Source organism: Epinephelus lanceolatus, chromosome 1, assembly GCF_041903045.1.
Source record: "Epinephelus lanceolatus isolate andai-2023 chromosome 1, ASM4190304v1, whole genome shotgun sequence".
Taxonomy (NCBI): domain Eukaryota; kingdom Metazoa; phylum Chordata; class Actinopteri; order Perciformes; family Serranidae; genus Epinephelus; species Epinephelus lanceolatus.
The window spans coordinates 1772039-1786926 of record NC_135734.1 but is presented as its reverse complement, the minus strand read 5'-3'; the positions used below and the strand labels follow the sequence as shown (position 1 = coordinate 1786926).

Sequence of the window (14888 nt, the reverse complement as noted above, 5' to 3'; positions counted from 1 at the left end):
GTTGTTTTTGACACTGCGTCCTAATCCATAGGTTTTATAATTACTGTTACTGTGTACTTTTTGTAACCTTTTTTAATATGAATGTTTTCATGAATGCAAGCTTTGACTTTGACTTGTTGACTTTGTGTAATGGTTGTAATTTTTGTTATATAAAATGGATCAGACAAAATTTACTTTACAGTAAAAGCACATTTTTTGAAAGCTGTCATTCATCAGTTTCCTGTGATGATTGGAAATATAGTGGTGATTTAAACCATTAACAAAATATAATAATTATTAATGGTTTCTTAATGTTTTCATTTATGTCTTAACATTTACCCAAGTTTGCATTTATCTTAGCAGAATGTAAAAACAAAATGAAAAGCTGATATTTTGTGCTGGTTTTGTTTAAACATTTCTTTAAGACAAAGAAAATTCAATGAGAAACTATTCTCCTTTTGTGAAAAACAAGGAAATATCTGCACTCTGAATAGTTTTAAGCTCCGTAGGAGGTATCATTTATTTGTGACGTTGTGACATATGAGAAGGTTCTGTGGGTATTGCTCGGTATTTAGGCTTATATAGTAAGGCTAAAAAAAAAAAAAAAGAAACATAATCAGCCAATTGTGTATTACGATTTGCCTCACTATAAAAACGCCACGTTACCTTTGCCTGAGGAAGACCCTCTCAGAGTTGGCAACATAGCGAACAAGGGGGCTTCAAAACTATTGTGCCCAGCTAATACTTTGTTTTTCACTTTGAGCCCTTTTATCCAGTCGCATTCTTCTGTGTTAGACTTCTAACAGAGCAGCAAACAAAGGTTACTCTCCAAAATCTTCTCAGGCTCTGCTGCTGGGTGTAAGGTGCGTAGTTATCTTCAAGAACAAAGTTAAAATTATCAGGCCCACACAGAAATGGACTGCTTAATTATTTGTCAATGTCAGTTTTAAACATTAATGCTTTATGTTTTATCTGTAGTGTATGATTTGCTTGTCCTTTCAATTGACAGTTAGATTTGATTGTGAAATACAAAATTCAGTCAGTAATAAAGACAAAAGGAGTGCAAATGTAAATAGAATTTATTGAAATTTTAAACAAGTTAAAAATGTACTGAATGTTTTAAATAAAAGGACATAGCAAAAAAAGTCAATACCCCTTTAGTCAAAACAGACTGAGCCTGTGAAAGTGGTAACAGCCATGCCCAGCATGGGCCCAGAGAGCTGCAGAGTACATGGGGTGGTAGGGGGAAAAGGGGATAAAGGGTGGGATTGTAGGGATGAGGAAGAGCAGAGGTGGTAACAGCGTTATAGCTACAGATGTTTGTTTTTTTAACAAACAAAGAATATCAAAAACTCAACATTAGCCATGACAGCCTGGGCTATGTTCAGGCCTAACAAAATGTGTCCTAAAGGCCAAATTCGAAAGCAGTGACACTGCCAACTGTAAGCAGTTCACTGGGTTTGGAGGTGGCCTTTAAGACAATTAAACTAATTTACTTAAAAACATATAATTTCTCCCAGGTGTGAGATGAGTGTGTCTGATGTGAGAGTGCTCAATTATGGCACCATTTGAACTATGAACAAATGTAGCCATAACACTGTTAACAAATTTCCTGGCCTTATCAATCTTTGCTGGATTGCCACCAGCCTCCCACCTGCACCTTTGGGCCAATGATGAAAATATTATCTTAATGCCAGGATGCTGGAGGTGAAGCTGGTGCTGGTCCTCCTTCATCACGTTGATCAGCTTGACACTGCTGACCTTCCCCATGTCATTGCCGCCACAGTGGATGATGAGGACATTTGGTGCCGCTCTTCCTCGCAGGGAGTAGGAAAAGAAGGAGAGAAGGCCTCTCCACTGCAGTCCACCCCAGCCAAACCAGCAGACACGGATGCCCGGCATGCTGAGGGTGCTTCCCAAGGTCTCCGCAGCTCTCTGGACACCACGCCGGACATACGTAGCTGTCATCAATGATCCACATTGTGCCTATGAAAGTAAAATGAGTGTAATAAATGCTTTAGGAAATGAAAAACAGAAAGTTAAATATAAAGGGTAAATCACTTCTTTTTGTTGACAATACTATTATGTCACATCTGTAGGATAAAATAAAACAAGGAGCAACACATCAAAATATAAATGACAGTCTTTGAAATGCTTTCTTATTGTCCTTGGAAGACAATGTAATATTAGCTGTCGAAAGTCAAGTAGCCAAAACTGGTGCTTACAGTTTCTGCTGTGTGGAGCAGACGTGGTGGAGACGTCTCAAGTGGCCATGACCTCAACACCGGTGATGTACTGAAAGAAATTAACATCTTGTAACAAGTATAACACTGCCTTTATTTCACAATCTCTACATTTCTTCATCATGTTCTAGAGCCTAATCTCGCAATGCGCTGGTGATAACAGTAACATTAATGTTACAGATAAATTTCAGTCCCCTTTGGACTTTTATCAATGTCAAAATCATAAATATGCGCGCTGGTTGCAATAGCGGTGTGGGTTCTAGGATATAATCTTTAATGTCAGCCAGTTATGTACACTGCAAATTCAGCTACTAACTCGAATTTCTTGTTTGGCATCAACAAAACATTCATGGTAAGAAAGAACACTAACGTTACTAAAGTTACGTGAAAGTCTTAATTCAGGTCAATTGATTTGCTTCAAATTATTCGTTAATGTTATATATGTATTAAATAAACGTTACGCTGATTCACTGTAAACCTGGCCAAATTACTGCAAGCAGAGCCGGCCCAAGGCATAAACGAACTAAGCACCTGCTTAGAGCCCCATGAACACTAGGGGGCCCCCAAGAGCAATTCACTTAAAAAAAGAAAAAATTAATTTTTTTTTCCATGTGTGAGTGATGATGATTCGTATATTATCAAATGTACGTTCTTGTACAAAAAGACAATATTATGTTAACAGAGTGTAGTTTCCTACTGCCTCTCTGCTCTAAATGTCAAAGCTCCGCTAGTAACGTGTGCATCCAGGCTCCAGCCGTGCAGTGCGCACTGCACATCCAAGGAGCTAGGAGCAGGTGGAAGGCCTGATAATGTCGCAAAAAAGAACATACCCTTCAGGGGCAGAAGAAATAAAAAGGAAGAAAGAGGAAGAGGAGAAAAAACAACAAGATAAAGGTATGTTTGCATGTCTTGGTAATGTAACGTTTGGTGTCACGGAGATTTTGAAAAGTTTCCTCAAATTAGGAAAGTCCCTAATTATTGTTGATATTGTGTTCCAACTACGTTAGCCTATAATAGCAAATTAGCTAGCTAACATTAGTTCAAAACTAGAGAAATTTCTCTTTAACTGTCTTTAACGGTTATATAGCTTACTATTCAAGCTAACGTTTTTGTGTATGTGTAATACTTTGAATAAGTTGATATATATATGTATATATATATATATATATATATATATATACCGCAAAAAAAAAAAAAAAATATATATATATATATATATATATATATATAGATAGATAGATATAGATAGATAGATATAGATATATATTTATTCTGGGTCACTTTTGGGCATCAAAACAATGTTTTTGATAACGTTTCATAGATGTTATAATAATAATAACAACTAACGTTAATTACAAACGTGGTGACGTTTGCTAGCAATATGTTTTTGCGTTAACGAATTAACTTAGTTAACTAATAGTTTGAGATATGTTGTTTGCAATTGTTTGCTGCAGAGCATAGTAATTTATGTGAGTAAATAAACATATTCCTTTTACATCAACTCCCTATTATGGTCATAAGTTATATGAAACTTCCCCAGGAGCACTGTTAAAGTATTTTGGAGGAGGCACTGGCTCAGCCCAGGGGCAGTCCACCTCCTCAGGTTCAGCCAAGGCTAATGAATCAGGTGAGGGAAAAACTGTCACCATATATATATTTAATTTCTAGTCAAATTGTCTCATTAAGATATACTAATATAAGATATAATCATATGACAAGGGACAGGTTTTTCATCTTAGGTCCATCTCCATCCTCTGCTCCCTCCACTGTGCCCACTGTCCCCTCTGTGTCTGCTGCAACCTCAGCTCTACCTGGTAAGTTAACAACAAAACTGCCTTTGTAATTGCTCAGTGTACTGCAGAATATTCTGAGATGAATAATTTTTAATATAAGGCATAATCTCATGAAAAAGGGACATGTTTTTAGACAAATGCATATTATTTCAAAACGTCTCAAGCAATTTTCAGTTGTTCCACTGGCAGATTGTTTTCTTATTACAAGCTCTAACTGTACTATTTTATTTAGAAAATAAGCAGCAGAATTTTCAACTGTAATTTGACATCTAAAATGACTAGCTTTTGTTGTTGTTTTTCATCTTAGGTCCACCTCCATCCTTTGCTCCATCCACTGTGCCCACTGTCACCTCTGTGTTGCAGTTTATTTCAAACAAAAAATAATAAAGCAGATTGTGTTTACAGTAAATGATTGGTTTATTTGGTTACTTTTAGTTTGCCTAGATGACATTCGGCATCCAACTTAGTACTATATCACTTTAAATATTAAGTGTAAATCAACTCCCGGCTGCTCTTGTAGCTGAATTTGCTACCATTTCAGATTAAAAACCATATATAGGTAAAACATGCTGGGCTGCTCTTTGAGGTTGTATGTATTGATTCTCTGTGTGGCCAGTAGGGGGAGTTGCTGACTTAGCCAAATATTAATTGAAAGCTTTTTCTGCAAGTTTGCAAATCTGTTGTCTGCTTCCATGGCCTTAATCACTGTGGATTACAATCTAACTACAACAAAAAGTTCTCACATCTAGTTTAACAAGTGTATTCGTAATGACAGAGTAGAACATGAAATAAGTTATAGTAGGTGTGTGAATGATCAATAATCAGTATTATTGGCAGTAATAGAGGGCCCCAAAATCAAATTTTGCTTGGGGCCCCATGGAGGCTTGGACCGGCCCTGTCTGCAAGTCTCGACAAAATCAAGTGTTGCAAATGAACGTAACGTTACCAAAATTAACGTTAGATATTTAAAAACGTTGAAGCATTTTTTGAGATTGTGTAATCTCAATAACAGCTGAATCATTGTTTCAAGATTTGTTGTATAAGGTTAGTTTCAGGTAAACTCAACTTACCTCAAGTTTCGTGAGGGAGCTGCAGGGGAGCTGGCACCAAGTGGTAGCAGCCAACACCACAGGGCTAGCCAAAGTAGCGTAGCTTGTTAGCCTTAGCTAACTTAGCAGCGTTGAGCGAGGTGGGCGTGTTTAAGCAACCAGACTTCCTTTGGTCCACCTCTTTGCCCATTTGTGATTGTCTGGGAGTTGGGCGGAGTCAGGCACTGCCAAGATGGCGACGCCCAGAGCCGACTATTTTGAGCTTCAAACTCGCTCCTCAGAAACGAAATGGGTGACGCCACGGTGAGTATGTCCATATTTTTATACAGTCTATGCCCACAACACACAAATTATGAGTGGTCAGAACGCTATATGAACGCACAGCAATAATAACAGACAGAGCACAGGAGGAGAAACACATACAGGATGCACTGAAAACATGCCAGTATCCACATTGGGCAATAGAGAAAGGCGCAGGACAGGTAAAAACAAAGAAACCACACAGTGGGAGAAACGAAGCACACAAACAAAATAGAATACAGAGGAGTGGTGACGCTACCGTACGTCAGAGGGGTCACCGAACGCATCCAAAGAACAATGAGGAAACACAACATAAACACACCGGTCAAACCACACACAAAACTACGGCAAATTCTGGTACACCCAAAAGACAAGATCGAACAAAACAATAAATGCTACGCCATATACGAGATACCATACCAATCATGCAATAAAACATACATCGGGGAAGACAGGGAGGAGCTTTAGTACACGTAAAAAAGAACTTAAAAAGGAATGCGAGAAGGAGACGAAAATAAGACAAACAAGAGCAATAAAAGAAAAGGCACAACAAGAACCCTACAAATCAGCCATAACAGATCACTGCAAAAGGGAAAATCATCTTATGGACTGGGACAAGGCCAGAGTTATACACACCGAGGACAAGAAATACCGGCGCTGGATCAGGGAGGCTATTGAAATAAGGAAGCGGGGCCCAGGGACAATGAATAGGGACAAGGTGCTCTCCCACACCTGGAGCAGCATCCTGGAGAGGTGGCGGACAGGACGGTCACGCCTCCCTAATATCGGCTGATTGACAGATCAGCCGATAAAGACGCGTCACAGCCACCACCAAGTGACACTTCTGAGGAAGCCGAAACATGTCAAGGAATGTAACATCCTAACATATCTGAGATAAAAGAACAACTAAAGTCACATGTGAATTAAGTTAACAATAACTCTTTCAGTATTGATAGTGCTGTACAACCAGCGACACGCTGTCAGTGCCTGGCAGTTACACACACACAGTCACCACTGTGAGAGCTGATACAGCTTCCTGTGCTCAGACTCTCCTTTTTTTTTTTTTTGTATGAGGTTTTGACACTGCCACGGTGCGTTAACAACTGCTCCTGCCTGCTGTCCCAACATAAGTTCACTATCTGTGAGTGTTTGTGCGCATCCATGTGCCATGAGATGGTTTCCCCAGTGACTTTTTTTGGCCTCCCGTGTGGCGTCTGTCACCCTGACCGGGTTTGAGCAGGAGAGGAAGTACTTAAATCCTTTACTCTAGTAAATGTCACTAATACTGCCCTGTAGAAATATTCGGTTACAAGTCAAATTCATGTATTTAAAATGTTTCTTAAGTTAAAGTATGCAAGTGTAATCAGTAAAATGTACGTAAGTCATTACAAGTAAAAGTACTAGGGATGTCCCGATCCGAACCTCAGATCAGGTATCGGCGCCGATCATGTTATTTTTACAAAATCGGAATCTGTAATAAAAGATCGGAGGAATCAGAACAACAACAATGGCCAGGTTTTTCATCTATGTTGTTCACTGTTGCCTCCGCTTGCAAATATATAAAGTGTGGTGATCCTGTATATTTTATAAATATATTCTTTTTATAAGACAGTCAGCTGATGGCTTGCTCGCCTCCAGACACTGAGGTACCTCCAGACACACTCGCCGGTGCTATCGGCCAGTAGGATGGCTCGATCAGCTGAGCCCAGGTAGACCAGCCCCTACATTATGCCGCTCCTGGCAGTATGGCAAGAGTCGCCGGCGAGTGAGAAATGAGCCAGAAGTCCTGGGGCCCACCATGGCACTTTACACCACTCAAAGTCCGCGAAATAGGTGCGCTTCCCTGTGGAATATCATCCATCCGGCCACCGGCCTCACCTCAGAGATCCCACCGCGGGTATCAAGGGATCCTACGGAGCCTCCACGCCTGAACAACGCCGGAGCGTTACGGCATTCACACACGGTCCCGCGAGTTGGCAAAAGCCGGGGGTTACTTTCCGTTTCATTATTCCTTATTTGGAACCTTTGGGCCGGGTTGATTTAGTGTTTTGAAACTGGACTGAGTCAGAGCCAACAGTGGATTTTCTTTACCTCCTTGTTTGCGGGAAAACCTGGGGTGGAGTTTTCTTTTGTTTAATGAACTGTGTGGATTTAACTGAATTGAACTGTGATATGTTATTTGGAAATCCTGAAGTTTTTCGTTTGAACTGGATTTCTTTGGTGGAAAAAATATATCCTTTCTTGAAACTGATTACTGTTGTATTTGTATTTTTGAAAATTGAGTATACTGGTTTTTAAGAGAGGCATTGTGAACAGAAACTTGAAGTTGCTTCCAAATGTTTGGCCTGTATTGCCCTTGCTTCCAAACTTTTGGCCCATAGTGTATACAATATATATATTTATATATATATTTTATCTTTTGATTTACCTGAAATTTACATACTGTGGTCTATAGTTGACATGATGTGTCATTAGTACATTCTCCAGCGCCCCACGGTGGAAAGAGAAAGTGGTATGAAATGTGAAATAGGTCATTCCAACGGCCACACTTTATAAATATACTGTCTCACTCCTGAGTGCATGGTCTTACTTTTACTTTAACAGAAATTAATGTGGGCATCAGCCAGCATCCTGTCAGCACCCCTGAGTTGTGCAAAGGTGCGAGGGCCCATTCATCGCTGCTTGCAGCTTTAATTATAGTCAATATCAGTGTGTTGTTCCAAGAACATTACTTACTTAGAGAGAGGATGTTACTGGTGCAAATTTACATTCAAACACTGTCAGGTTGCCTTATTGTCTGTTTCAGAGTTACCAAAGTAAATCAAGAATCTGTTTACATTAATAAACTTTGAACAGCTTCTTCACCCAAACTGTGACCTTGCTACATATAAACTGTATCAAACACAAGGACTTATAATGAATAATGGCTCCTGTATATTTTACACCTTAACTCCATTATGTAGATGCAATAGCTTTTTCACTGACTGTTGCACTATCCTCACTTTAATTGTAAAGGCAGCTTTTATTCCTTCACCCACACTCGGATTTGGACTTTACTCACTGCCGCACGAAGCACTGTAAGCTATACATTAAGTATTATTTTTATATTGTGGTTTCTCGTGTCAACCATTTCTACTGTAATTTATACTTGTTACTAAACTTACAGTATGTTGCTTCATTTTGCAAACTTGTCTTGTGACAGTTCACCTTTTCCTTGATTCACAGCTGTACTGTCACTGTGCTGTCACATTATTTAATTAATTCCTTTAATCACATTGTATTACATATGTTCCTGGTGTTGTTGATAGAATAGAGAATAGAACAGAATAGAAATAACTTCATTTATCCCAAAAAATTTAGCTGTCCAGCAGCTCATAAAAACAAATAACAAAATAAAATACATTAAAATAAGTGCATAAATAGAGATTAAATTAAAATAAAATTGTCCATTTCACAATCCAGTCCAGTTGTGAATAGGGTTGTCACGATACCAGAATTTCAGTAATCAATACCAACACCAGTGAATTTCCAGGATTCTTGATACTCATTCGATACCACGATAAAAATCAAAAAACAGAAATTGAGGGGGCCACTGGCCGGGCCACTGGCCGCGCCACTGGCTGCGCACATGTGAGTTGTTGACGGTGACAACATGTGCGTCGGCTTCGTCGAGTGTACCAAGTGCAGCACAATGCTGGTATATGACAGCAAAAAGACGGGGACCTTGACACTTAAGAGGCACATGACAAAGGTTGCCATGGAAAGAAAGACGAGAGTCAGCCTTCAATGTCCGTATTCTTATCCTTAAAAAAAGTCGGGTTTAAACTGGGCTACGGCTCATAATTACAGTTAAAGGGACGGGCCGGGCTCGGACAGAGCATGCACGGATTCGGGTGGGATCGGGCTGGATTTTTTGGACCCGATCTAAGCTCTAGCACATTTTTATTATTGTTGTAATTTTGCTGTTTTTAGACCATTTTTTAAACTTATATAATGATAATAAAGGCATAATGATGCAAGTACACACGTTTAAAGAGAAATAAACATTTATTTAACAAGAATATTAAGGACTGCAAAAAAGAAAATTTAAATATCCGAAATAACATGTAAAAATATTAAAATAAATAAATACATACAAAAAAATAGACTCTCGTTGAGATGGTTTTGGAACAAACCCGGCATACTGGCTCGTCCAAATTTCTGAGCTCCTCTCTGTCATTTGGTTTAAATTCAAAACACTCCCACACAGGGGCTGTGGCATTTGGTTTAGGAACAAGTTCCATGTCTTTCTCTTATGCTCAACTCTCTTTTTTTTTCTCCGCCTCATCTCCCCCTCACGAAGATCGCACTGTGTGTGTGTGTGTGTGTGTGTGTGTGTGTGTGTGTGTGTGTGTGTGTGTAGCCCATAGCCCTGCCTCCCCCAGAGAGACAAAGACACTCGATGACAAAAGCTTTACCTCTGTTCATTACGCTAATGAACCAACTCACCTGGGTGCCAGACGATGCACAGCAGTGAACGCTCTTGTCGTCCAGTCTCTTTGGTGGAGAGACACGAGGAAAACAAACACACATGAATATGGCAATTAATCGCGGCTGGAAAAGTTACCATCTCCCTTTTAATTTACTGTGCAATTAACTGACTTATTGCATATCACGACAGGCCTATCTCTGCCCCTTCCCGTAGAGGGCCCAACAAGTGCTCTACAGTGTTAGAAGACCAGTCGAGTTTATCATCCAGGAGGACCCCCAGATATTTGTAGGTGTGCACCACCTCAATGTCCTCCCCCTGTATGGAGACTGGTTGATGGTGTGACCTCTTTCTTCTGAAATCCATCACCATCTCCTTGGCTTTGGCTGTGATCAGGTGGAGACAGCATTAACTGCACCAGTTCCTGAAGGCATCCACAAAGTCCCTTTAATCCCGTTCCTGATTGCTGCTGATACAAGCCACAATAGCTGAGTATTTTTGTATGTGGCAGGACTTCTTCCAAGCCTGACACACTGAGGCTGCTTGTCAGGTAGTCTGTTATCCAGGAGGTCAGGAAGCGATCTACTCCCATCCCCTCCAACCGGTCTCTCAGTATGGGGGGCTGGATAGTATTAAAAGCACTTGAAAAGTCAAGGAAAAGGATCCTATGCTCTTTACAGAGATAACACTGGCGATCTGAACCGGTCAGTGGCGAAAAAAAGCACTTTTAATGCGCAAACTTACACAGGACGCATTTGCCCCCGTTACCGTTTTAGCTCGTTTCACGGCTGCATCCGCCTCCCTCAATAGTGAACCAATTTTAGAACAAGTTCTACCTATGAATGATAAGCACACATACACATGGGGAAATAGGGCCCAGGTTGAAAAATACCGAAGTTATCCTTTAAAGTAAAGTGATGACTCAAAAAGTGTTTACTGCACGGATGTGAAGTCTTATTAGGAGTCCAGTTCAGTCTCCTCATGTTGAGCATCCACTGGTCCAGCCGGTCTGCATAACCTAGATAAAAACTTTATACAGACAAATCGACATGTAAAGAAATATGTGTTAGGTTACCTCCCTCACAGACTTTTTTTTTAACATTACAACTTCATTTTCTTAAATGTTCAACAGGTCACCACTTTATTTTAGCTTAAAAGTGGTGGTAGGCACATCACAGCCCTCATATTCTAACCCTAACGTTTACACTTACTTTTCATATGTGGCAGTCAAATAGTTTTGTCATACCACATTCACTTACGTAACAAACAACTGAAATAAAATTAGATGTATTAAGTTCTGTAAGCAGTGGAGAAGCTGTCAATAGGTTCGTTCGAGATGAGCCAGTCCTGCGCAGATTCGATCACCGGCGATCGGCGCACAATGCATGCCGGTTAGTTTTGTGTCCAACTTCATCACAACTTGCTCTGAGGTATTACAAAAGTGGACGGCGATAAAGCAGCGAGAGCGAGGCGGCCGCAGTTTGTAGAGTCAGGCGCTGCAGTTGCTCTCCACCGACTGCACTGCCTGGCTCTCACCTGATCTAACAGCTGATTGGTTCAGATGTCGACTCAACAATATGACGTTTTAGATAAACGACTCATTTTTGTTGAATTTTAGAGATTAAGATTGTATTTGTCTGATCTGAGGGTTTATTCTGTGAACAGAAAACATGTTGTGTGACTGATGGTGAAAACAAACTGATATATGGGTCTGATCACTTTTTTAATGAACTGACATCATTCCAGACAGGATGTTAGTATGTCTGTGACTTCCTGTACAGACTGAAGGCTGCTGGAAACTGTCGGGAAACTGTCCGACTTCACCGCAGCTTTTTGTCACTGCCCCCCGCTGCAGCCGCCTGCTCTCGTCTACTTTTCAGGCGAGGTGCAGTTCATCTCGAACGAGCCTAATGTTTCTACCTACAGCTGATCACAATCACAGTTTCTGGACTGTTATAATTTTGCTTTTATAAATGTTTGTTTTTGAGATAATGTTAATAAAAATAAAGTCTGAGTTTATGGACCATCAAACATTTTACATTAACTTGCCATATAGCCTCATTAATAGACTCCAGCTTAACCAACAACACAGCATGTAGCTAGAATAATGTTATTTCTTAAACCATGCTGAAATGTGACAATATTTTCGAGTTACACACATACACCTTATTGTAACTGCACACAGTTCACAACTTTTTACCCTCCCAAGTCTACCATTAACATTAACTTAATAATACATTGCCCGTATTGCAACTGTATTGGTAACATAACATAACATTAGCTAACTAACATGGTCGAGCTTTATTTTCCAACCTCAGACAGGCATCCTTTGTTCAAAAGTATTATATCCCTAAATGCTAACACTTCTGTTTTTCATTTGCCCCTTCACAGGCTAGAAAGCTAGAAAGCGAGCTAAGTTAACAAGCAAGACAAACAGCCATAGTTACAGAAACATGCAAACAATGACACCTGCTAATTAGCACTAACGTATAAATAAAATGATAGCAGAATTTCACTCACCAAAAAACTGGAGCACTGGGGTCTTGGACGGTCTGTTAGTACAACGGACTGCATAGCAAGCCTTATTATTTGTCCGACAGTTGCACGAAAAATATCCAAAAGGCTCTAACCAGCCAACACCTCAAACACAGCAGAGGGGTCAAGTTGAGAGGCCGGGGCACAGTGCTGTCATCCTAAAATACTCCCTCCCACAGTGCCTCATAGCCTCAATTGCCTCATAGCACCTCCTGCTGTTGTGGAGGTTGGGACATTTGTGAGAAAATCTTCATATCATTCACGGCGGAAAAAAACATGCCAAAAATCACACAGATTTTTTTTACTTGTAAGATAGATTTTTTTGTACTTGTAAGGCATGCTGTGTGACATTTTTTTTGTCTTCATAGAATATATTGTTTGTCTTTGTAGAACATACTTTTTGTACTTGTAAGACATGCTGTGTTTATTCTGAAGCATGATGTATCCGCCCCCTCCCTCTGGAACACCCTCCCTATACACATCCGTGACTGTCCATATCCATCCACCTTCAAGTCACTCCTTAAAACCCACCTTTTCAAATCCGCTTTTAACCTTTAAACATTAGCTTTTCATTCTCTGTTTCTCACATAGCCCCTTTTTTCTTTATTTCTGTGTTTAGCTCTATGCTTTTGCACCTTGTTGTTGTTTATCGTCCTTGTCTTCTGTTTATCTCTTCGCATATGTATGTACTTCTTTTCTTTGTTTAAATGTAAAGCGTCTTTGAGAGCTGTAAAAGCGCTGTATAAATAAAATGTATTATCATTATTATTATTATTATTATTATTAGAAATATGTTGTGTATTTGTTTGATAGGTACATTTTGCATTTGCAAAACTAAACACATTAGTTTGTGAATTATGTTTTATATTTGCAAACCACATTGTGTTTCTTGTTTGTGTAGTTTTGGCAGGATTTTAGCGCCATGCGATAATCATCTAAGTTGTTTTTTAATGCAAAAACATTTCATGGCTCCAGCTTGAGAAATGTGAGTTGTTTTGTTTTACTTTTTACTATTTAATCATTTTTATGTCAAGGTTTGAACTGTTGGTTGGACAAAACAAACATTATGAACGTGTCACTTTGGGCTCTGGGGAAGTGTGACGCTATCTCCCTCTGTTTCCAAAATTTTTACAAACCAATCAATCAATCGATTAATGGAGAAACTTATCAGCAGATGAGCTCCACCTCAACCAACTACAACAGTCAAATCCTGCTTTTACACTAATGCATGAGTCAGAACCATCTAATGAAATGTAGTAGACTACAACAGTCACAGAGGATGTTTTTAGAGTACTTTTTAGGGATGTCTCGATCACATTTTTTTTGCATCCGATCCGATACGAGTCCTTTACTTTGAAACCAAGTCCGATACAGAGTCCGATCCGATAATTTGCACAGCATTAAGAAAGAAAAAAAAAAAAGAATGCATCCAAGTTGTCCCATAAGGTTTGTTTTTATTTAAATAGTATCCAAAAAGCTTATCGGTGGTTCAGCAGCACGAAATGTAAACAGATTCAATATTTTCTTCTTGTCTTCAACAAACAAAATAGGCCTATATCTTTTGTAGTGGTTTGACACATGAAACAAATATTTTTTTTTTACTCAGTCAAACCCCACAAAGAAACCATAAAATGAAGGGATGCAAACAATTAATCGATTATCAATTAATTGTTGATAAGAAATTACTCAATTAAAATAAATTAATTGCAATTAATTGCGTAATTCCCCACCAGTCCACGTGAGGGCGCTTTTGACGCCAGACGTCCTTGACGCACACGCGAGAACACACGACAAGCAGGGCTCTGACGAGAACAACATAAACACGAAGTGGCATGATGAAGCGGACAAGACTGTAGAACAAACCTGCCGCATATCTCTGACGAAGCGGAGCACCGTGGCGCTTCTGGGACACTCCAGAAGTGTGGCCCACACTGTGGAAAGGAAGCTATTCTCTAGGATGGGAGTGTAGCTGCTACACAGTGCGCGGCGCGGCACATAGTATGTGGAAATTTCGGGTGAGGAGGAGGTGCCAGGCTGTTGCGGCTGTGTAGGGTTCTACCACAAGCTACTGAGGCTCCTGTTTGTTAAATGAATAAATTGTTAAATTGCCAATGTCTTGTTTCTTCAGACTTCAATCAGCCAATCCCCCAAACAACACCAAACAAGAGTCAACAGCCAAAAAAAGCTGGTTGGCATTGGCAGAGAAGATTTAGCAAATTTTTCATGGACACAACTCACAAACTTAGCTCTGCTGCTCATCCTACAAATGCATGTTCCTTACATATGTGGCACCATTTAAAAGGGAAATAAGCAGGCATTGCAATGGTATAAGAGTTATTATTAGCATTGTTACAACAAAGAAATAATCTACCAAACACAAGAGAGAGAGAGACAAAGGTTTGGGTGTGAAACAAGGACCATCTGGCCTAAAAACAAGATGGCTGACAATAGAAAAAAACAAGATGGCTGAATCAAAGATGTGCTTCAAATCGGGGAAGGTTTGCCTTACCGTTTGGCTGGT

General features: G+C 39.8%; 1 protein-coding gene and 1 long non-coding RNA gene across 3 annotated transcripts in view; both read left to right on the top strand.

Moving 5' to 3' along the window:
* hdac11 (histone deacetylase 11) overlaps nucleotides 1–14888 on the top strand; it is a 176189-nt gene that overhangs the window by 30970 nt on the left and 130331 nt on the right. The window lies entirely within an intron of this gene.
* Nucleotides 3509–4424, top strand: LOC144463463 (uncharacterized). The gene is made up of 2 exons (XR_013491612.1): nucleotides 3509–4036; nucleotides 4323–4424. It is a non-coding gene; the product is annotated as an uncharacterized LOC144463463 (long non-coding RNA).